This window comes from Artemia sp. Qi Xiang Cuo, chromosome 8 (assembly GCF_049724085.1).
Source record: "Artemia sp. Qi Xiang Cuo chromosome 8, ASM4972408v1, whole genome shotgun sequence".
Lineage (NCBI taxonomy): Eukaryota > Metazoa > Arthropoda > Branchiopoda > Anostraca > Artemiidae > Artemia > Artemia sp. Qi Xiang Cuo.
This window is the reverse complement of record NC_142801.1, coordinates 42,106,854-42,115,010: the sequence shown is the minus strand read 5'-3', so window position 1 is coordinate 42,115,010 and position 8,157 is coordinate 42,106,854.

Below are 8,157 nucleotides of genomic sequence, written 5' to 3'. Positions count from 1 at the left end.
GCTTAATCGAGAAGAAGCGATATGTAATTTTATTACCTTCTTAGCCTGGAATGTGCTTTTCCTTTGCAAGTGTTATCGCTACCTCATGTGCTTTGCTTTGCTTATTGTGTGTTTTATATTATAGGTGCTTGGGTCATAATAAAAGATTGAAATTCACCTGCTAAAGTCACTAAATTTGTTTTCACATAATTGATTCCAACTTCACCATGAGTTGAAGTAATATCTCTTTTTTCTCTCCTCCTCCTCACTCTCCTCCTCTCTCTCGATTTTTCTTTTGCATGGTTATTAAGAGCTTTTTAGTTTGTAGTTTCTAGGTGCTTTTCTAATCGACAGTTTGTATTTATTGGCTATTTATTTTTCAGTTTGTCTTTATTCGGTGTAGACTATACTGTATTATGAAATTATTGGCTGTATTATGAAACTATTCGAACATTCTGGGAAGTAAGCGAGGTGAGATGAATATTGCAAAACATGCAAGGTAAATACAAACTGCATTAAGAAAAAACAAAATGTTGTACTCTAGAAATATATTTTATTCGCATATTATAGTATTTTTATTCCAGAAATTAAGATGAGTTTAAAATTATTATCATATATTTTTTTCAAACTGAAAATGAACTTAAATATGAAATAAAAACTATGAAAAAGAATCAAAGAATAGAACTTTTGTTAAGTTGCAATATTGATTAGTAACTAAATAGTATTTTTTATCCACGAATATAACATTTGATTTTACCAGAATATTGAATATTAGCTTTAGAAAATTTCCAAATTTCTTTATATTACACTTCTGTCCAATTGTAGTTCAGAAAGGTTAATAAAATGTTCTCAATCCTTATGATTGTATAATTCTCCATTTGTATTATCTTTTATTCAGCGCGGCCATTAGATTAAAATTGAAGACAATAATGACCAAAACAGAAACAGACAAAAAAAATTTTGTTTATATTTAATTCAAAACGAATGCCTAAGTTTAAATTCAAAGAGTTATTATTTTTCTTTTTATTCCTTACACTTTGAATACAGTTTTATGGCTTAAATTTTCATTGGTAGTTGCGGTGGTGGGCCTTCCCATTTATTTTCGATTTTATTTAGATTTATAACTATTTAATGCGTATTTTTTAAAATAATACGTATATACTTCAAAAAGTAAAAACAAAATCAAAAGTACTATCAGTGTCACCTCAACGTGGCGGGGACGTGATAACAGAGTGATGTTGCATATTAATTTTATACCAAGAAAATAATAATCAAAGTAAGGGTTAATTTAAAATATAATCATTCTCGAACAAAAACTTCTTTTTTCTATACTATTGCCAAATGGGTTTTCACTAGTTAACAACTTTGTACTTTTATTTATATCTGACACCACTCCGGCTAAGCACACTGAATCTCTTCATTATTAAATCTTCTGCCTAGTTTGTCCAAATTACTTTAAAGGTAATATACAGTAGCAAAAAGTCCTATACTCCATTGAAGATTATTTAGTTGTCGGTAAAAATGAAATGATCGATTATTTAGTCGTCGGTAAATTTTAGCCCATTTTCTCATATCGCCCCAACAAAACCCAGGTAGCACTAGTGGGCCAAGAAAGGGTCTTTCCTGCTCTGTTAAAACATTGTTTGCACGCATCACATACTTTTTCAAACACAATAATAATACCGAAGAATAGAGCAATAATATACCTCTTGGTCAATTTGCAACCAACCCAAGCGCCATAAATATTCTCTAGGACCCAGTTCTCACTGACAGTTTGCAAAAAACCACAAATGAAATGCTGGATTATTTAGTTGTCGGTAAATTTTAGCCCATTTTCTCATATCAACCCAGCCAAACCCAGGTAGCACTAGTGGGCCAAAGAAGGGTCTTTCCTGCTCTGTGCAAAAATTGTTTGCACGCATCACATACTTTTTCAAACACAATAATAGTACCGAAGAACAGAGCAATAATATACCTCTTGGTCAAGTTGCAACCGACCCAAGCGCCATAAATATTCTCTAGGACGCAGTTCTCACTGACAGTTTGCAAAAACCACAAATCAAATGCTGGATTATTTAGTTGTCGGTAAATTCTAGCCGATTGTTGTATATCATCCCAACAATTCCAAGTTAACACGAGTGGGCAAAAGTAGGGTTCTTCATTCTCTCAGCAAAAAATGTATGCGCACATCACATAATTATACGAACAAAATAATAATACACCAAAACTGGGCTGTAAGATACCTTCTTGGTCAGGTGCAACCGACCCAAGCGCCATAACTATTCTCTAGGACGCAGTTCTCACTGACAGTTTCAAAAAAAACACAAATGAAATGCTTGATAGTTTAGTTGTCGATAAATTTTAGCCCATTTTCTCATATTACCCCAACAAAAACCAGGTAGCATTAGTGGTAGCTCGATTATTAGGTAGCGCTTAATGCCCAATAGCATTATTTTATCGTATAAACAAATTATATGGAAACTGACCTTATTCATTTTCATGAACTTGTTGCTGTTCGAGAAAGGGAAGAGCAACTATCTGCTTTGCATCGAAAGATGTCAAATTTGAAGCAAAATTTGAAGACAAATTTGGCTTGTCAGGAGTGTCAAAATGTTGATGTTTGGCCAAGAAATGGCCTTTCAAATGAAGTTTCAAAAGTATTCTCACTTTCGATAAGGGCAAGTCCACCTTTTTTATACTTTAAAACAGCTTTGTCACGAAGTTGATTATATCGCGCACAATTTTGTTTGGCATCGATGGTATATGAACCGTCTTCTGAACTTATAGAATCACTGTTTCCATTTCGTCATCCTTGGGGAAGAAATTAAAGAAACAAAGTAATACACATTCGAGATCTTTCTTGTTGTAAAAATGTAAAATTCTGTATTATGGTGTATAGGGACTTGAAACTTATAAAATAGGGTTATCAAATATGCTGAATATGATGGTGTAATTTTCCTTGCACGCTCCCTTTGCAGTGAGTAATTTTTGAATAATAATATTTATTTTTTTTGCTTCACAGAAGAGTTTTGTATATAGTTTTTGTAAGTTTTATAATTAGTTAGGTCAATAACGCTACTGGTTTTGCAAGCTAACTTATATAGGTCATTTTTACAATATGAAGAGATTATCAGGCTATTGGACATCCAGGGGTGTATATAGGTAGTTTTTCGGTTTGATTTACAGACTGGAAAGATTGAACTGATAAGATCACTCAGTCCCTGTGTAAAACCATTTGTGGCTGAATTAACATCCGGACAATCCAAAACCTTTGACCAGTCAAATTATTTCAAACGATCCGTGAACCGGTTCATATTCACAATATTATATATTCTATTAGACGTAGGGATATTAGTTCTAGTGTGTTTAATAGTTGGTTGGAAGGGTAGGGAGAGATAGATTAGAAAGTGGTCTGACAGGTCAGAGAATATTATTTTGGAGGACAGGTGGTTTCCCAGGAAGTGGCTACAAAAATGTTATCACATTACAGTAGTGGTAGACCTCATAGGATCAACTCTAGTAGGAAAAAGGATTGTCGGAAGAAGACCACTTGAGGTAAATGTTTCAAAGAAGGTATCACAATCATTATTACTGCTAACATTTAGTAAATTACAATTGAAGTCCCCAAAACTATTGCCTTCTTTGTGGTAAATTAATAAAACTAGAAAAGTCATCAAAAAGATTACAAAAGAAAGGTGTCGGAAATGAGGGTGGTTTATAAAACAATGAAAAAATAAAAGAATTGTCGTCAACACTTATATCAACAAGTATTGAATACATGCATCTATTATTTATAGGTTGCGAGAATAAGGATTCACAGTTTAATAGCCTGGTAAATTTTAGACTTGACTGGATGTAAAGAGAAATGCCAAAAGAGGACTTGGTTAATTTTCTTTCGATATGAATAGCTTGAAAGCCAGGAAGAGAAAATTCATTAGTATAATTCATTTCTAAAAGCCACAACTCCGTTAGTCAAATTTCTTCGAAAGGGCAGTAGCATTTAATTAAAATCAAATCTTTAAAATTAGTCCACTTCTCCCTTATGCTTTTGATGCAGAAGCTGATAATATTAAGTTCTGTCCATTGCATTAGCTTTGGTTTCACATTTTTACAAAATCTAGTGTCGAGATATTGACAGTTAAAACGGCTTAAGGGGCTATCAGGGCTAGCTAAGGGGTTGTTGCGCAAATTATTTTGGTCATCGTAATAGTTAAACACACATTATTGCACAGTGATAATTTTGTGAGAAACGTAAATCCATATAGTACACATTTAAATATCCATTGTGGTCGAAGTTTCATCATTTGCTTGATTTGAATACTGAAATTCTTCTTCAGCCGACGAATTATCATTGGTGGTAATTTTGGACTGGGATGGATAGTTCATGCTGCTTTTCTTAGATTTCTTGCCTTTGACTAGGGCAATGGCGTCGATTTGATTAGCAGTTGAGTCAACAGGCTTAACTAGCTTTGATGTGGAATCTATGTCCTTTTTGATGGAAGATAATTGAGTTATAGCTGTTTGCGGGTAAGATGTCATCACCTATGAGTTTGGTGATAGCTTTCTTCTTGAGAATATTTTTGGTTTCTCCTGGTTCATTACTAACCTCAATTAAGTGACTGACTGTGAGATAAGTTGCTAAATCTTTGCCATTCTTGGCAAAGACCTAGGATTGGCTGGAAGAATGAATTTACCACCCCGTACCCCATGTCGCAGTCACGCGTCTAGCGGAGCGGGCTGGGAGAAAGCAGTCTTTTTAAATCAGTTCTTATACAGCGTGAAGTGAATACAGTAAGACCTTTTTTTAAACTATGTACTCTTTTAACTTTTCAGCTCTAGGTTGAGTCTAAAGAGATCGTTAGAAATCTTATCATCGGTAAACCGTGGCTTTTAAAAGTGGCTCCAGACCATCCGATCACCTAGTATGACGGAACTGTTGGAGTAACCACGGAAATCCCACTATTTTCGGCCGACGAGGGATCTCCCCTCCAGTAAGTGGCATAGCAAATCCCCTTTTGCGCCATTTTTGCCTTTAAAAGTGGTAACCCCCGTATGTTAATCTTCCAATACCAGGAGCACTTTTTCCTAAGTCCTAAATATAGAAAATCCTTCACATTTCCAGCTCAATGAGTTGATGTCATCTTAACTTTCTACTATCAATTCTAAGGAAAACCATGCACATCTTATTTTTGTTTGTTTTCAGGCTTAGTCCTATCTTTGTTCGTTTTTTTACCGTGTCAGGATTATATTTTAATAAGTAATATATTCTAAGGAGCTTACTTTAAGCATTATTTATCCAGTTCTTTTCCATAATTAACCACAGCAATGAACAATAGATCCCGCGATGCTTTCAAAAGCGTGTGTCCACTTAATGAACTTTTTGGAATAAGCAGATTCAATTAATGTTGCCACATTAAGAGTTATTTATTAACATTTAAAAATGCGTATGTTTTATCTTCTATAAATTTTGACTATAATAAATACATATCAACTTTATAATATTGCTGTTTCTTCGCTCCAATTTCTTACTGTTTAAGTTCCACTGTTTTATTACTCTTTAAGCTTCAATTTCTTTGTAAATGAATGAATTATAACGTACCAAGAGGTAGTTGCTAATGCCAGTAATACTATTCCTTTATCTGTGCCATAAAACATAGTAAATAAAGCGAGACACTAACCCAATTTGATTAGATTTAAATAATGTTGATGAGAAGCATCTACGGAGCACAGGAAAAATGCCTTTTTTAGATTCACGAATTTTTCTATTGATTATATAGCAATTCTATAAGAGCCATCTACTTTGTCAACTGTTATCGTCTTCAAAGAGTCAAAAGCAATATTGTATAAGTTTGTTGTAGTAGGTCAACGTGAAGCGGCTTATTGACGTCAAACAATACAGCCTAAATGTATTGCAAGGTATATTCAATTAGGTTAACATTTGCAGCAATTACAATTTGAAGTCGCCTCGTACCCAAAACAAAGCTAATGTTAACTTTGGACTCTTATAAATACGAGTTTTCTCTGCCAAATATATCTGATAGGTCAAGAACTCATTCAGATTCAATACTAGCTGTAAGGATACTTGCATCATTCAAGTTAATGCTCTAAATTGTTCACATAATTGCCCTAGTTCTAAAAGTGTTGTCAAACAAGTACAATACATGGCCATATTCAAAGATTCAATTTCTAGTTTGTGCTTATCATTTTATTCTATGAACTGTCCATTCTTTTTTGTGTAAATTAAATTAAAAAAAAGTTTTTCAATTGAAAATTAGGACCAGGATTAAAACTAAAACAGAACAGGAATTATTCCATGAATAAGGGGGGGAAACTTTGCTCTCTTACCTTGCTCTCGATACTTCACTATTTACGATAGTTGTTTTTGGTCCTTTTAAAGTGCTTTTTATCCTAATTACATACGCTTTGGGTTCCTAGCCGAGTGGATTGGTGCGCTTCATTTAGGATCCCTTGTCCGAAAGGGTGAGGGTGCGAATCCTAGTCTATCCAATTATTTGGTTTGGGACGGGGTTTAGTGTGGCGTGATTCAGTAAGCTCAGTCAGAGTTGACCAAGCTCCAAATGGGTACCTGGAGAAATCTGGGGAAGGCAATGAGGAGAGGTGTAAGAAAGCCTGAGGTGGTTGGCCTATCCCCCTTGCACTTTCTGGGCTGAAAGGCCTTGCATGACGGTAGATCAGCACCGGCTGGGATGGACCTTAAGGATCTAGTGCAGCATCCTTTATCTTAATTTACGTTACCCTTTGGGTTTCAGAGTCGCTCTAAAAAGTTGGGACAAATAGTCAAACTCACGTCATATATGAAGTAATTTCCCGTTGTTTTCAGTTTAGGGCTGCTCCTTACTTTTTTATTAAGTTTCTGATCATTTTTCAAATAATGCACGTTAAATCTGGTTTTCTCTTCATGAAAAATTCACTTCATTCACGGGAAACTTGTTCTTGAAAAGTTGTCTCATGTAAACTACCACCCCCCCCTCCCTAAAATTTTCTCCGGACAATTATAAACTTTTTGAAAATCCCTGCTTAAAATATTCGTGGACGATTCCCCTTGAAAATTGTCCTAATATTGCTTTTATTTTAAAAAAACTTAATCTAATTAAAAAAACTTTGTTTGTTGAAGCTTTAAGCAGGGATTCAAACCTTGAGACTGTTATAACAACCCAAAGCAAACCGTAGAAACAATTATAATACATCCAAGAAAGCTGCCTAAGACCCAAGGAACCGCCCAAGGAAACCACTGATTAGACCTAAGATGGAACCGGGGAGGAAAAAAAGCTTTAAGTTTGATGTCCTTCGTACTTTAAGATTGGATCAGATATAGCCCTTTGGTTCAGACATAGTCATCCACACTCTTATAATGTTAAACATTAAGGAATACATTTTTTTAGGCATGAAAATGTGAAACAGAGGCAATGAGATTAAACACAATTTTACAACAGAGAGAAGCGGCTACAAAACGGTTATTGAGTTACACTAACTTTCCCTGTCAATGGCAAAAGACCTCAGTATACTTTTGCGTTATCCCCCTAAATGAAATCCGCATAATATTATGGAAACATATGACGCAGTATTAAAACATTTTTTATTTAGGAACTTCGATAGAAAGATAAAAATAAATAGCGATAAGAAAAAAATGTTTTATTTTACTCAGTAGATAGAGTATTTATTTTTTTTATGACATTATATCATCTCAGAATGCGACAGTTCTTGCTGCTTCTCCTAGATTTTACTTTCTTAAATTTCAAATTATTTTTATTTTATGTTAAAAAGAAATAAAATGATAATCTGTATTATGAAAATTTCTGTCTATACGCCCTTATGCCAAAATACATCTTAGTAGCAAAAAGAACAATAAACAAAACACATTTAGATCGCCACTTTACTATTTAGTCCTTGTTGTCTATGGGTTACTTCAGAAATATTCTGCAAAATAAAATATATATTTTGGGGAGAGAGGGTTTTAGTTTCCATTAAAGCTCCCGTCTTTGCCTAAGTAAAAGTATATGAAAACATCAGTAGTTAATTTTTTTGAGATAGTTATAGATTAGTTGCTTGGGCTAAAGAGCAATAGAAAATTTGAGAATAATTATGATTACAAATGTTCTGGTAATTGATTCTCCTTCAAAAAGAACCACAAATTTTATTGTTTAAAACATACGAATA